The 15,353-nt window shown below is 42.7% G+C and overlaps 1 long non-coding RNA gene and 5 other non-coding genes across 6 annotated transcripts; all 6 read left to right on the top strand.

Annotated features, from left to right (window-relative positions):
- The first annotated feature begins 1,284 nt into the window (after nt 1–1,284).
- Nucleotides 1,285–10,335, top strand: LOC149432436 (uncharacterized). The gene is made up of 7 exons (XR_016308992.1): nt 1,285–1,574; nt 4,338–4,389; nt 6,126–6,198; nt 7,978–8,032; nt 9,570–9,595; nt 10,042–10,063; nt 10,245–10,335. It is a non-coding gene; the product is annotated as an uncharacterized LOC149432436 (long non-coding RNA).
- Nucleotides 1,610–1,747, top strand: LOC149432441 (small nucleolar RNA SNORA16B/SNORA16A family). The gene has a single exon (XR_016309100.1). It is a non-coding gene; the product is annotated as a small nucleolar RNA SNORA16B/SNORA16A family (small nucleolar RNA).
- On the top strand, nt 5,832–5,962 carry LOC149432440 (small nucleolar RNA SNORA16B/SNORA16A family). The gene has a single exon (XR_016309099.1). It is a non-coding gene; the product is annotated as a small nucleolar RNA SNORA16B/SNORA16A family (small nucleolar RNA).
- Nucleotides 9,414–9,486, top strand: LOC149432439 (small nucleolar RNA SNORD65). Its single transcript, XR_016309102.1, has one exon. It is a non-coding gene; the product is annotated as a small nucleolar RNA SNORD65 (small nucleolar RNA).
- On the top strand, nt 9,665–9,736 carry LOC149432438 (small nucleolar RNA SNORD49). Its single transcript, XR_016309101.1, has one exon. It is a non-coding gene; the product is annotated as a small nucleolar RNA SNORD49 (small nucleolar RNA).
- Nucleotides 10,101–10,172, top strand: LOC149432437 (small nucleolar RNA SNORD99). Its single transcript, XR_016309103.1, has one exon. It is a non-coding gene; the product is annotated as a small nucleolar RNA SNORD99 (small nucleolar RNA).
- Nucleotides 10,336–15,353: the final 5,018 nt, after the last annotated feature.

Raw genomic sequence — 15,353 nt, 5'->3', positions numbered from 1 at the left:
AGGTAACGATTTCATTCTTTTACCTGGTGTTTCCATAATTTTGTCCAACCCCTGCATTTACTTACACTGATCCAGTTTTAACTGCTTCGGTTTTAACTGCTTCCGCGTCACCCTATAGCAGAAATACTGCTACAGGGCAGCACGGGTGTGCAAAATCACGTGTATATATACGTGATGTTGCAGTTCTGGGTAGGGGGGCGTGTGCGCCCTACCTGCGTCGCCATTTGTAGCCTTGGCTGTCAATTGCTGGGTCCTGGCCAGTGATTTCCCGCCGGCACCCGGTGATCCCCAAGGATTTTTGAAGGAGGAGACACCTGTATGTAAACAATACAGATCTCTTCCGTCAGCTCCTGCACACTACTTTGTATGGCTCTGCATAGCAGAGCCATACAAAGCAATGTGCTTATAGTGAAACACACACACAGCCCGCATAGTAAAACAGCACACAGTTAACCCTTTGATCACCCCTCATGTTAACCCTTTCCTGCCCAGTGCCATTAGTACAGTGTCAGTGCTTTTTATTAGCACTGATCACTGTATTGGTGTCACTGGGGATGTCAGTGACACCAAGTCAGTTCCCCCCAGTGTCAGAATGCCTGCTGCAGTCCCGCTACAAGTTGCTGATCGCTGCCATTACTGGTAAAAAAAAAAAATTCCACTATACCACCATTTGTAAATGCTATAACTTTCACATAAGCCAATTCATTTACACGTATTGGGATTTTTTTCAACAAAGAATACAGAATACATTCTGGCCTAAATTTATGACAAAATTTGATTTTTTACATTTTTTTTACTGGACATGTTTAATAGCAAAAAGTCAAAAATACTGTTTTTCTTTTTCAAAATTGTCAGGATTTTTTTGTTTATAGCGCAAAAAATAAAAAATGCACAGGCAATCAAATACCACCAAAAGAAGGCTCTATTTGTGTGGGGAAAAAAGGATGTAATTTTCATTTGGGTGCAGTGTTGCATGACCGCGCAATTGTCAGTTACAGTAACGCAGCACCGTATCACAAAAAATGGCCTGGTCAGGAAGGGGGTAAAGTGGTTAAAATGGTGACCACCAGCTCCACTGTACACATTGTAACCTCTAGTGAGCCCTTCATCCTATCACATTGTAGCAGACACACCATTAGGGCTTCTGAAGCAAGCCCCTCCCTTTTCCATCTTCAGACTCTTAAGTCACGTGAAAGAACCCTTACCCAATCACATGATTGAGGATTGTCCCCTGTAGAAACTTCCCCTCCCCTTTGTGATACATCCGTAACATGCAGTCAGCCCACACAGATCACTGAAGGCATTCATTCATTCTGATATAAAGCACGGCAGCTCTCCCATCCTGCCTTGCGTTGTCCTGCCCACTGAGAGTCAGCCAATCAGATGGGGAATAAAGAAGGCGTGGAGCAGTACAAATGTAGCAGCGTGCTGCCCTTCGTTCTCTTCCCGGCTGTGCCGTGCTGGTGAGCGCAATGGAGCACGTTGACAAGCTAGAGCCATCCGCGTGGCTGGGGCCTCATGTGTGCCGGGTTGAGGCCTCTACCCTCGCCTGGCCCCCTGACTGATAGAGCGAGGTATGTATTGGGGCTGTGTAGTGGAGTGTTCTAGACGAGGCCCTGATCGAAGCCGGGTTAGTGGCTGTGTAACTAGCGCGGTCAAGCAGAGGCCCAGAGTACACTTCTCTTCTGACGGTCGCTGCTCCTGCTGTGCTGTGCGGAGGTCAGCAACATTGAGGGGAGAGACACGTTGTATAGTTCCTTCTGTGTACACAGTGCAGGCGGAGGGGGCGCTCTTCTAGTACATGGAATGCAGGGAGCTGTCTATTCACCTCACCCATCCCGAGTCATACTCTGCTACCGCCGCACTGTATGGGGAGCTGTGTGCATGTATGGGCAGTGCAGTAACCATAGAAGCTTCTCATTGCTGCCATTCCGTTTACAGCCGAAATCCATGTGGGTTTTTTTTTTTTTTTTAAAGGGCTGTGCCAGCACTGCTCAGGTTAAATGATGGTTTTGCTGTAAGACACCGAAGCTATATCATATCTCGTGACCTGCCGATCATCCTCTCACAAGACTAGTCCTCTTGGCTCTTGTACCCCCCCCCCCCCCGCGGGCTGTCAATCTTGTAAATGGACTGTTCCTGATGTCAGTGTGCTCCAGACAGGAACAGTCCACTGCTGGACTGTAGGGGAGCATGGTTTTCTGTAAGGTTGGGTGAGTGAGCTTAGTCTTCACCCTTAAAAACAAAAAAATAAAAAAGCAGCTGATCTAGGCTTTAAAGGATAAGTCCTGGTTCACACTTGTGCTGTTTCAGCGGTGATTTTTGTTGTGTGTGTTTTTGAGAGATTTATTATACAGGGTTTATATAGCACCAACAGTTTGTGAAGCGCTTTACAAAATGAATGCAGACATTAGTTACAATAAAATTTGGTACAAGAGGAAACTGAGCCCTGCTCGTTGGTGTGTATTTTTGTTACAAATAAGATCCCTGTGCTCAAATCCCAATAGCTAGTGCATGCATTTATCCATCAGGTGCTAAAGGGGTGTAACCACATATTAACACTAGAAACTCTGAGGACCCTCTGCACACTGGTATATACCCTTACAAGCAAACTATGCAATAAATAGGGATATTTGGTTCACACATATTGCAATACATGCTTAAGCTGGCCAACTGCATCAAAGTAATCCCTCTATGGCCAGTCCTACTCTGCCCTGCCTACGCAAATGCTACTGTGGACACAATGCTAGCATAGGGGAAAAGACACAATGGAGGAGAGCTACAAGGTTCAGGTCTGGCTACTGACCCAACAATACAACAAACAAGAGATCCCTGTGCTCAAATCCCAACAGCTAGCATTGTGTCCACAGTAGCATTCACGTGAGCAGAGTAGGACTGGCCATAGATGGATTACTTTGACGCAGTTGGCCAGCTTAAATGTGTATTGCAATATGTGTGAACCAAATATTTATTGCATAGTCTGAAAGGATATATACCAGTGTGCAGAGGGTCCTTAAGAATTTCTTGTGTATTTTTGTTGCTACGTATCCATTGAAGTCAGTTGAACCAAAAATGCACTTTTGCATTTTAAAAGGCTTTTGGCTCTTTCCAAAAGCTTGGCAGATGAATAAAGCATAGCTGTGACCATGTCCCATGAGAAACCAAGTTAAATGGACTGTAGTGTTTCTGTAAAATGCACTACAAATGGCCTAGGTGTGAACCAAGCCTAACTAGAGGGATTCCCCCCTCCCATTAAGGAGATTCATCCTCTCTAATTGTCACTAAAACGAGTGGAGGGGAAAATCTTTCAACATCTTTCAACTAGTTCTAGTGGCAACTCATTTTTGGAGGCATTTCCCCTCGCTTCCTGGTAGCTGTGGGTCAGGAAATGGAAGGGACATAAGGCGTGGATTGCAAGAAAAAACTGATAGGTGTTATAACACTTCATTGAAAAATCCTAAGTTGCCCTTAGGCAGTGGAGCACATCTTGGCATGTATATTGTGTACCTTCTGCCTCCCTATACATTCTTCCCCCCCCCCCCCCCAGCCCATTAAATTGGAGTGCCACCCACAATATTCAGGGACAATTCACAGGTATCAGTAGACTGCTGGACCATTTAGGAGGCGCAGAGCGACTTGTGCAGTGGGAACTTGGCTGTGAAGCCACAAGCTCACACCCGGTTGCCCACAATTGAGATGGTGATGCAAGGGAGAGAGGACGGCTCAGATGAGGACGTCGCTGGTTCCTGGGACAGGAGTGTGCTTAAAGGCAGCAGCTACAGTTTTTGTAGCTGCTGACTTTTAATCAATCCCAGATTGACTGGAGTTCCTCATTAAATTTTGAATGGGTTTCCTAACACTGCACTATCTAATGAGCGCCAATAACCCACTTACACTCACATTTTCACTGTACTGCAATGTGCTGGGGGGGGGGGAGACTTGCTAAGATTGGAACACAGGATCTGGTGCACCTGTGCTTGGCATCCAAGTGACTTCTAGCTTTCTTTTCCAGTACTTGACTGAAGCTGTTTGGCTACTGTGCACAGCTGCTTCAGTCTTGGTATATTCCTCCTCTTGATGGGGGGAAAAAAGGTAGTGGGGTAGTATATCTGGTATGAGGGGAGCAAAGCACTTCTGTGAGGTCAGGGGTGCTCAATAAGGAGAGGTCAGAGGAGTCCAACTCCAGTTGGTGCATTCTCATGGGCATACATGTGTATGGTATAGGTTCCCTTTACGCTTTCTGGTTTACTTTTGTGCTGTGACATTTTATATGTATTTTTGAGCGACTTTTTGCCAAACTGTTTTGCCTTAGTTCACTTTCTTTTCTTTTTTTATAGATTTTCGTTCCTGCCTAAATTTACCGAAAGTACATTGTGTACAGAGCTCTTGGTGAGTTGTAAAATTTTATGTACATCTGTTCTGGTGTGAACATAGTAAATCGGTTAAAGCAGAACTAATGTTACATTCGAGTGGGCAGGCAGTTCATTGCAAAATGCTTTCTTGTCTGCAGTGACCCACACCTACCTACCTGCCTGCTCATGGTAATCCCTGGCACATAAATTGAGCTGTGCATGCTCTGCTTACAGCAGCCCATCCAATACCTATGTACTGGAATGATTGGCTCCGGCTTGTGTGCGGGAGTGAGGTCATCCCACATCGGCCACAAAACAGCAGATAACAGAAGGTGCTGGTAAGGGACCGTTGGAAATGGGAGTGTTGAGCCCTTTAGTTATGCTTTACAGCAGAACCAAAACTCATAATACACTTGCCTTCACTTTCCAGCAATGTGGCAGTTGGATCCCTTACTGGCCACTGTCATGTTCTTCCTTGGTGCTGAGTTTTGGCCTCTTGATTGACTAGCGGAAGATATGCAATACAGTCTGTTTCTGGCAGAAAGCACACTGAGCTGTGGATTCAGTAGAAAACTGAGTGGACAGGCAAGTGATGTCTTGTAGAAAAGACATGGCATGTCTCTTCTGCATCAAAAAGCCTGCCTGCTTGCATTTACTGCAACTCTGGACATCTGTTTTAAAGTGACCCTGTCACTACATGGTCACTTTTACAGGACTGACAATATTTTAGAGGGTAGGGTGTAAGTCGTAAGCACTGATACTATATAACATAGCTTTTCCTGTCTGCAAAGGCTAGGCTTCAAATTATTCTGCTGGCTCTTCTAGTCGGCCATCCAGCTTTTATATGATCGTCTTAAAGTGGAACTTTACCCATAACTTAAAGCTTGTTGGCCAGCATCATACATTCCATGTTAATGATCCTACCAAATTGGTGTGCTGTAAATTGCCTCCAGCATTGTTCTGGTTTCTTTTTGGTGGAGGCTGTTTTGCTGAGAACTAGAGCCCCTGAGCAGTAAATCTTCAGACTCAGCAGATTAGCTTCTAGATTTGTCAGTGCTAAAAAAGCACAAATGAACATGTGCAGAGCAGGGTGAGAATGGATTTGATTTTACTAAAGGTAGATATACTATGCAGTTGCTCCAGAGCTTGGTAAATGAGGTGAAGCTTTTCTTTGCAAAGAATACTCAATCATATGTAAGAATTAAACAGCAATTTTTTACTTGGGTGTGATTGGATGATAAAAATCGTCTGAGCTTCCCCTCAGATCTAGAGCAACTGCATTTGAAGTGCATGGTATATTTGACTTTAGTAAATAACTTCCCAGTGTATTACAGGATTTTAAGCAGTATAAGCACTTATTTTTTTGTTTTGTGTAACTGTATATGTAAAAGGGGCCAGCCCAAGTGATCTAGCAGGAACTAACTTTCTGACTAAAGTTCTACTTTAAAGAACGCCAAGTTACTTAGCCCAGGTTTGAGGTTTGGCTCTAATCCAAGCCATGACAGCACTTATTGCTGCTGTGGATAGTAGTGAGCCTAGATAAACATTTCCTTGACGGTCGCTATTTAGGGTTTTTTGTCTACTTGGCAACATTTTGGGAAATTACACTTGCATGATGTAGGTGTTCTTTCATTTGAATTTTTTTTTTTTTTAGTTTTACAGACATTGCAAGTGAATTTCAGGCTTTTGCCTAACTAGTGAACCAGATCTATTACAGTTCTGCTTACATTTGCCCATTGGATTGGAGTTTAATTCAAAACTTTTTTTTTTTAGGTGTACACTGACAAACTACACAAATGGTGCATCCCCAGGTGAACACTCAAGACTTCCAGTGGCACTAGAAATGGTAAGGTTGTGTAAAAGCTAATGCAGGCCATGCATGGGTCGAATTCCAACATAACTGAGGAATTTTTCCAATTCTGTCCTATTAGTGTGCCGCAGCAATAGCCAATTTTTCGTATTTGAGTGATCGTAAGTTTTTGAAAAACAAACTAATTTCTAATCTATGGAGTTGTGTGAAATATAATTGAGAGAGAAATTAGCTTGGGCTGTGACCTAGAAAGGATCCCCGGCCACGTTCTTTTCTTTAGCAACATGAGGTGAAATTGAAGACTTGGTTTGCCAAATTTCAAAATTAATGGTGGTACCATCAGATTACAAAACTCACAATATGCTATTTTTCTAAAGTAAGTGTTCAGAATTTGACCCATGTATGGCCTGTATTACACTGTAAAATTGCATATGATCAGAAATGAGAACCTACCTATCCAAAGTACAATTAGATTTTGTTCACCTAGCAGAACTAATTTTGTCCCAAGGCCACATGCAAACACATGGGTGGTTTAGCTCATCTGTGTCAAATATCAGTGTTTCCGGTGTGCAGTGTCCAACCCTACTGTCATCGCTGACTGGCTAAAATGCACAGTGGATGGATCTTTGTTTTTAGTATGCTCATTTGGAGCTGTGAGGACAGAGCAGAATTCTGCAATTAAGGCATGTGGTCCTGAATACATACAGCCCTAAATGAGTACAGCTTCAGACTTTTCACTGACTGCTGTAGTTTTAGCATGTTCTAGATTTTGCCAAGCTGCACCTGTGCCAGAAAATGCTGTGAATTGACTGATGTGCCAAAACCACACGTGTGTGACGCCTAACAGAAGCTTGTACCGAGAACTAGTAAAAGCTGCTCTTGCTGACCTCACATGGTAGCTGACATGCTCTCTGCCTTTATTACATGTAGTTTAACCCATATACTTTGTTTTGGGTCAGTGGCTTTGTAAGGCCTGAGGTTATAGGATCAGCATGACAGCCAGGCATCTAGCATTTTCAGAAGTAGACTATGGCAGAATGCATATCTTGCTATAGCTGCTTCTTTTAAGGACAACCATACTGGGGAGTGTTTTTATTTAAATTGAGACCGATGTATGCAGCAAACTGCAACAGATTGCAAAGTTCTGAAAACAAGGCACGTCTTACTAGACAGCTGGGGTCAGGTTCTCTGTTGCAGAGCTACTTTATAGTAGCTGTGGGAGGAATTTATGAATAAAGCTGGACCTTTGTAGAAAATCTCTGCTTTAGTTTATCAATCGCTGTCGTGACCTTTAATTTTGAAGCATGCCAACTTTTTTTCCTGTCAGCTGGTGCTGGATTGTGCCTTGCTGCTTCAATACTTTACAGTTGTATGCTCCTGCAAAGGAATGATGCTGCACTACCATTTGCTGTCCAGATGCTCAGATTTCTCAAGTAGACAGGACACTGGCTCTCTCCATAGTGCAGAAACATGGTACTATGGCTGCCTGACATGCATTTGTGGCCCTTGAAGAGGCAAAGGGCACCAAAAGACACAGCCAAAGCATGGTTGTACGAGTCCTGGTTACAGTAGCTGTGAAGCTGAGCAATGTCTTTAGCAAGCTGAGAATCTGTCAATGCATGTAAACCGAGGCCTGCAGCTAGCTCGTAGCAGCAGGATCTCCAACAGCATGCAAGAAAAACTGAGGGGCTTTGACAGGTTCGGTTTTCCAACTGGTTCCATAAGCTGTCACTCAACCCTCTCACAGCTCTGCCTTTTCATCAACTTTTATCATAAACTTTACTGATTAATTTTATTTTATATTTTTTTCTGCAGCTTGTGCACTGAGGCTGAATGCATTTAATGCAACAAAGAACAGTTTACATTTAAGGTAATCCAAAATTGAAACCTTTACTAGTGTAAGATTGGTGGTAACTGGTGAAATGACAGATTAATGGTGGTACAGAGGTGTTTAGGTCTGAGTGACCTTTTTTTATGTTCAAGCCTTGCCACTTTCCTGCCAGTTGCCTCAATTGGCAAAACAGGAGCAGATAGGAAAGTTCTTAATGGCCTGGTCTGCTCAGGGCTGGGGAATGCTACCTTTCTGAGCATCTTGGTATGAATACACATCTGGTGATGGAGAATGTTGGTCACTTGTCTGAGCAAATGGGCCTGAGATGCGCACTGTTTTTATACAGAGAACACAAACATTCCAGGCTCATGTTAAGTTTGGGACCGTCATGTCCATATGAGACTCATTCTTGTCTTTGCCCAAACACAAATGTGTTTTGGCCAAGACATAGAAAACTAACTTATCTGCATATGATGTATAACTTGGTTTTGTGGTTTTGAGTGGTGGTGCAATACAGATTAAAATGTCACTGAAGGTGGAACGATTAGTTTTGGATAGAAAGGGATTTGAACAGTCAGGTTGGTTCCCCATTAGGGAGGTTGAGCCTTTCCAATGATGCTAAACCGTTCTGGTGTCGCCTTGGTATTCCCTTACAGGAATTTTCTGTCCCTTCACTTCCTGTCCCATAGCCAAAACAGGAAGGGAAATCTCCCCAATGGGACACAGATGGCAAAAACTGACAGGGGTTATAACCCTCCCTGACTCTATCCAAAAAACAAAGACAGTAGTTGGTTTTAATAGTTGGAAGGGGTTGGGCATAGAGGAAGCCAACATAATAGTCCTGTTATGTCACCAGTTCTACAGTGCAGCTTTTTGGTTCTATGTTTACTGTGGCAATCATATTTTACAGCTGGTGTCAAATATGGTAGAGGTAACACTCAGGCTGTGTACCTGGAATACAAAAATGGCAACCACCCCAACCTATAGCTCTTCTCCATAGCAAGAAGCACATGGAAAGACGAGGCATGTCTTGCTCACTTTCTAGACTGCAGCAAACAAAGTTAACCCCTTGTGTTTGTCATGTCACAGCACCCAGTATATCTGCAGTCCTAACTATACATTTTAAGCCTCAAAGCTATAGGTATGCACTGGACACCCAGCCAGAGAATGTCAGTGAATTTGTGAGTGGACACATTGGATAACGTAACAAACAGTACAAACAAATGGCAACCACCCAACCTATAACTGACCTTTTGTAGCAATAAATACATGGAAGGGTGATGCATGTCAAAAACAAACTGCAAACTTGCAAGCCTGCTGGTTAGTAAATGAGCTGGGAATTTGTTTTTTCGTGCTGTGTACCTGGTCATGGTCTAATTGCCATCTACTCTATCTACCTTTGCTGTTGGATTGGTGATATTCATGATGAAAACAAACTGAATATAGCTGGAATTACCGGCAGAACTCCCTTGTTGAGAAGCTGTTTTCTGAATATATCACTTCTGTATTCCCCCCCCCCCCCTGCCAAAGAGAACAGGTTTGATTTTTATTAAATGTTTGCTTTTTTCTTTTCCAGGATGGAATTCTGCCTCTGTTCCTAAAGTAAGTTTATCAAACCTATCTCAATTCAACATTTTAACTGAAGTCTAAAGTTTTTGTGCTAATGGACTGTAATATGATGAGACTCTGGAATAGGAAGTGCCGTCAGATGCGATAACTGACGATACATTTTCCACTCTGAAATTAGTTTGGCAGTTCTAATTTTGTACAAACGCCTTTATACCCTGCCTAAATGTTAGTGCAAGCCGAATAGGGTATAAATACAGATTTCCTGTTTGCAATACAGTAACCAAACTAACCAGTCTCAGAAAACAAGGGAAAACTATGTATAGCTAGTCTGTAACATTAAAAAATATTAGCATGCTGACTTGCAGAGCTTCCAGGGTAGAGGACACATGGTTGGATTCAGATCTGTATTGCTTCTTTTTTTTTTTTTTTTTTTTTTTTCCCCCACTAACAATTTTTTTTTTTTTTTTTTTTTATTGCAGGGTTACAGCTGGTGTAAAAAAGGTAAGTTGCCACAAGACTAGCTAAATGAAGGCATGTTACTGGTCTGTGATGAGCTCATAAATTGTGGACAGTTTGGATGAGATATGCGGATATGGGACTGAGACCAGTCTGATGCAATGTGTAAACCCCCCCCTTGCCCTGCCCTAAGATTAATTTTTTTTCCCCCAATTTTCTGTTGCAGGGAGTTGAGATGCATGAAGAATGAAAAATGGTTTAACTTCCTGCATTTTCTGATGGTGGTCATGACTGAATAAATATCTTTACCTGTCAAACTTGTCAGTATCTTCATTTGGGTTTCTTAGTATTAGTCCATTCTGGTACTGCTGCCCAGAGGATTGGGGGTGTAATTGTCAACCTGTGACCTATTTTCTTTGTTATCTAAAAGCAACATGTGAAAACCACAAACATTTTGACAGGTTTTTATAAATTGCCTACATTGGAGTAGCATGCTTAAATCTCGCTTGTGTTGCAATCGGCCCCACAATGTGCAGACAGCCATCACTTGTAGATTACTTGATTGTGTAAATGTCACAGAAGCAAATCTTTCTGATGTATATGTAGGTAATGCCTCCAAATTCCATGAGCAAAGTGATGGGTAGCATAGCTGGAGGATAGGCATGCAGGTAAACCTGTTTGGGTGGTCAGAACAGCTGCCCGTGACAGGTTTGGGAGACCAGTTGTATGATGTCACTGTACTGGTGACAGTATGTAAAAAAACCTTTTTTAATTTTCCAAAATTATGACAAATTACAACTTCAAAAAACTCACCATGCCTGTTTATGAAATGCGTCTGACTGTCTACTTTGCAAAAAGGGTAATTTGAGGGATATCTGTACTGTTCTAACATTCTTGGACTGTCAATACTTCAGGATTGATCAATTTTAAGATATATCCCATAGTTTGAACTCTAACTTTCCTACAGACTAAATAATAAATACTAATTTGGGTTATTTTCACCAAAGAAATGTAGCAGAATACATATTGGCCTAAGTTTATGAAGAACAATTATTTGCAAACTTTTATAATGGAACCAGAGGTTTTTTCAAATTTTTTTGTTTAGCAAAAAATAAGCTCTAGTGTGAAGAAAATGATAAAAAAACTTTGAATGACAATTGTGCAGTCATACAACATTGTAACCATAGTGTGAGCGCTGAAACTTGGCCTGGGCAGGAAGGGGGTAAAAGTGCCAGGTATGGAACTGGGTTAAAGTAGCAAAACTTTACCTTTTTTGGTTAGCATAGGGGAGGGTTATAACAAAATTCTGTCCCCCTGCAGACATTTCCCTTCCTGTCCCATAGCCAGTCCCCCTGCCCCCACCACCACATGCATGCGCACACACAGCTTTCTTTTACTACTATTTGATAATCTGTTTAATATTTTTGCACTATAACAAAGATTGACCATTTTAAAAACCAATGATTTTGACTTTTTGCAATAAACATCCAGTAAAAATGTTTAAATGTTATCCTAAATTTAGGACAATGTATTCTGCTGCATGTCTTTGCTTTTAAAAAAAAAAAAATCCTAATACATGTTACATAAGTTAGTGTCTACAAGTGTGTTGTAATGGCAGTGCTGCAACATAGCAGGACTGCAGTAGGAATTCTGACACTCGTACAGTGATCAGTGCTAATAAAAAGCACTGGGCAGAAAGAGGTTAACATCTGGGACAATCAAAGGGTTACCTGTGCTGTTTTACTAGGGAAACATACTGTGCAGAGATGCACAGCAATATGTTACTGCTGGCAGGAGAGACATGTTTACACAAGGTCTCTCCCCTGTCAGTGATTGTCAGGTGCTGGCAAGGGTGGTGTGTGCGCCCCTCACCTGGAAATGTGCAATTGTGCATTCTCCCCCTTGCATTCATGTATTTAGCCCCAAGTGCATTACTTTAAATTTTTCAAAAGTAAACCTTTACCATGTATTTGCCCATTTCTTTATTTTGAGGCCTACTTGTAAGGTTTCTATATCCTGCTGTGAAGTTATTGCCCCACTTTAGCTTTGTGTTACCAAACGCTGAGATTGAGCTATTTGTACTGACCTATATATAATTTATGAATAGATTTAACAGAATTGGTCCTAGGACAGAGCCTTGGGATACCTCATTCTCCTCCAGACCAGCTTTGAATACTCACTAGCTACCACCACCAATTAGTCATGCCCTTGTAACTGGTTTTCTATCCGCAAACAAAAACTTTAGTTTGTAAATTTAAGTGTTTTATGGGGGGCTGTATTGAATGCTTTTGCAAAATCCAGTTACACTACATCCACTGGCCTCCCTTTATCTAGATGGCAGCTTACTTCCTCATAGAATGTTAATAGATTCATTTGGTAAAAAATACTTTAGTAAATCCATGCTGATTACAATTTTTTTTTTTTTAAATCTTCCACCTCCAGTAGTTTAAACTGTCAATTGTTAGTTTTCCTATAGTTTCCAGCAATATATCATTGGCTTTTTTTTTTTTAATATTGGTATCAGATTGGTCCTTTGCCAGTGTACTGGCACCATTCCTGTTAGTATGTTGGCCATAAATTGGGTATAGCTGTCTGGCTTTAAAGCAACAGAGTACTTTGAGTATTCTGGTATAACCTATCTGGTCCTGGTGGTGATGTATTTGTGTCAAAGGATAAGTTCCCCTTTTTTAGTAAACAATCGATGTGCATATATAATCCAGAAAGTATTCACAGTGCTTTAACTTTTGCCACACTTTATGTTGCAGCCTTTTTCCAAAATGGATTAAATTAATTCCCTCTAAACCTCCCGTCTACAAACAATACTCCAGAATGAAGTGAAAGAAGCTAGTTTTGAAATCTTTGCAATTTATTCAAAATAAAAAAAAACACATGTACATAAGTATTCACAGCCTTTACTCAATATTTTGTTGAAGTTCCTTTTTTACCACCAATTACAACCTCATCAGTTTTGAGTGATGCTATAAGCTTGGCACACCTATTTTTGGGGACTTCTATTCTTTGCAGTACCTCCTCGAGCAGCATCAGGTTGGATGGGGAGCATTGATGTACAGCCATTTTCAGATCTCTCCAGAGATATTTAAGTCTGGGCTACTGCAGGACATTCAGAGTTTGCCTGTAGCCACTTCTTTTATGTGGGCTTTGTGTTTAAGGTCATTCATCCAGAGCACTCTGGAAAAGATTTTCATCAAGGATGTCTCTACATTGCTGCATTCATCTTTCCTTTGATCCTGACTAGTGTCCCAAGTCCTGTCACTGAAAAACATCCCCACAGCATGATGCTGCCACCATACTTCACTGTAGGGATTATATTTGCCAGGTGATTGGTGCCTGGTTTTCTCCAGACATGATGCTTGGTGTACAAGCCAAAGAGTTCAATCTTTGTTTTAGACTATAGAGTTTTCCTCATGGTCTGAGAGTCCCTCAGGTGCTTTTGACAAACTCCCAAGCAGGCTGCCGTTTTGCCTTTACTGAGTGGCTGCGATGGTGTGCAAGATCGTTGCCACCAACATGCGAATGCTCATTGGCAATCTGACGAGGTGTCTGGTTTTTATGTAAGTCTTTTATATTCCAAGATATGAGACATGGGAAAAATTGCTTTGAGAAGTGTTCATCTAATTCTGTCACCTACGATGAGCTAGGTTAATAGCTCAGAGTCCCTTTCAAAGCTTGGGAAGGCTCTGTTATCTTGTTACGAGGTGTGAAATTACACAGGTTACTTTGGTCAGTGAGACTGCAATTCTCTTGGGAAAGCTGGCCTTTTCTTCCTAGGTGAGAAAGGATACAGCTTTCAAAGAGAGCTCGGCACCTAGCTGGAGATGCCTTGGCAGGCCAGTGACCCATAAACAGTACACACATCTGTCACTGTGCCTCGGGCAGGGAGGGGGAAGGAGAATGAGGGAATAGCATGCTACTCTTTATCAAAATGGCAGACTGTGTCAGTCTCTGGTGCGCATGTGGTTTCCATCTGATCACTACCATACAGGCCTGATTGGTGGAGTGCTGCAGAGATGGTTGTTCTGGAAGGTTATCCTCTCACCGCAGAAATATGCTGGAACTCTTTCAGAGTGACCATCGGGTGCTTTGTTACCTCCCTGGCTAAGGCCATTCTGCCTCGATTGCTCATTTTGGGCAGGCGGCCCCCTGTAGGAAGACTCCATGGTTTCAAGTGTCTTCCATTTATGGGTGATGGAGACCACTGTGCTCATTGGGACCTTCAATGCTGCAGATTATACACCCCTAATGCCTCCATTAGCACCCTCTTACTTTTGCTCACTGCTAGCTATTGCTTCCTCTGGTTTTCCCCATGGCCCCTCCCCTTTCTTGGCCATCATCTCCCCCACCAGAGCTGCACCCTCCCCATTAAGGTCCCTACTATAGGGCCGGTAATTGACTGCGAAGTCAGCCCAGTTCTCTAGGAACCCAAAACCCTCTTTTCTGTACCAATTCCTCAACCACTTAAGTTCTTAGCTCCTGCTGCCTCTCTGCTGTGGCTTGAGGTACAGGCAGTATATCTGAGAATACCACCCTGGAGGTCCTTCTCTTCAATATGGCCCCTCAGTCCCTGAAATAATTTTTTAGGACACTCTGCCTTCCTCTAATGTCACTGGTCTAAATATGCACCATGATAGCTGCGTCCTCTCCAGCCCCATCTAATCCACACTAGGCGGAACCTGAGTACCCGGTAAACAACATACCATTTGGCAATCGTGGTCTTTGTGACAGACTGCCCTGTCTGTCCTCCTAATAATTTAAGTCCCCTACCACCAGCATGTGCCTACTGCTGCTTTTATCCTTGCCCCCCTCACCAGAGCAGTCATTCCCCCTGGCAGCTAGCGGAAGAGGCCTGCTCCAGCTGTGCTACCCCTGAGCTGATATCCCCAACAGCATACAGTCCTAATGGTCACCCAGCTACCTACCTCTGCCTCCTGCTGCACCACCATTCATCCCTCCCCTCTATACTGCTCCCTGCCAGCACCTGCTGGGGTAATGTCCAAGCTCCTTTCCAGGTTAATGCTTCGAGGTGTTGTCACCTTCTTTTCTAGATCAAAGATCTGGGGTTCCAGAGAAACAACTAGCTCACATCTCACACAGCAATGTTCGCCCTTCAAGGAATGTATACATGGGCCAAGATGTGCACTGAGTCGCATCACCAGTCCTGTTGGCCATTTTACCCCCCCCCCTCTACTAGGGGAAATCTGGAAAAATTGTAGCCACACAAAGTACGAAGGTGGAAAAAGACAGTTTATTCCCTCTGTCAGTACACCTAGACCCAGCGCCTAAAGTATTATGCAATCTATCGCACTACTTTGCTATT

This window comes from Staurois parvus, unplaced genomic scaffold (genome assembly GCF_062004578.1).
Source record: "Staurois parvus isolate SC_StPar_1 unplaced genomic scaffold, SC_StPar_1.0 ptg002140l, whole genome shotgun sequence".
Classification (NCBI taxonomy): domain Eukaryota; kingdom Metazoa; phylum Chordata; class Amphibia; order Anura; family Ranidae; genus Staurois; species Staurois parvus.
Note: the sequence above shows the minus strand (reverse complement) of the source record. Positions and strands in the feature narration are given on the sequence as shown.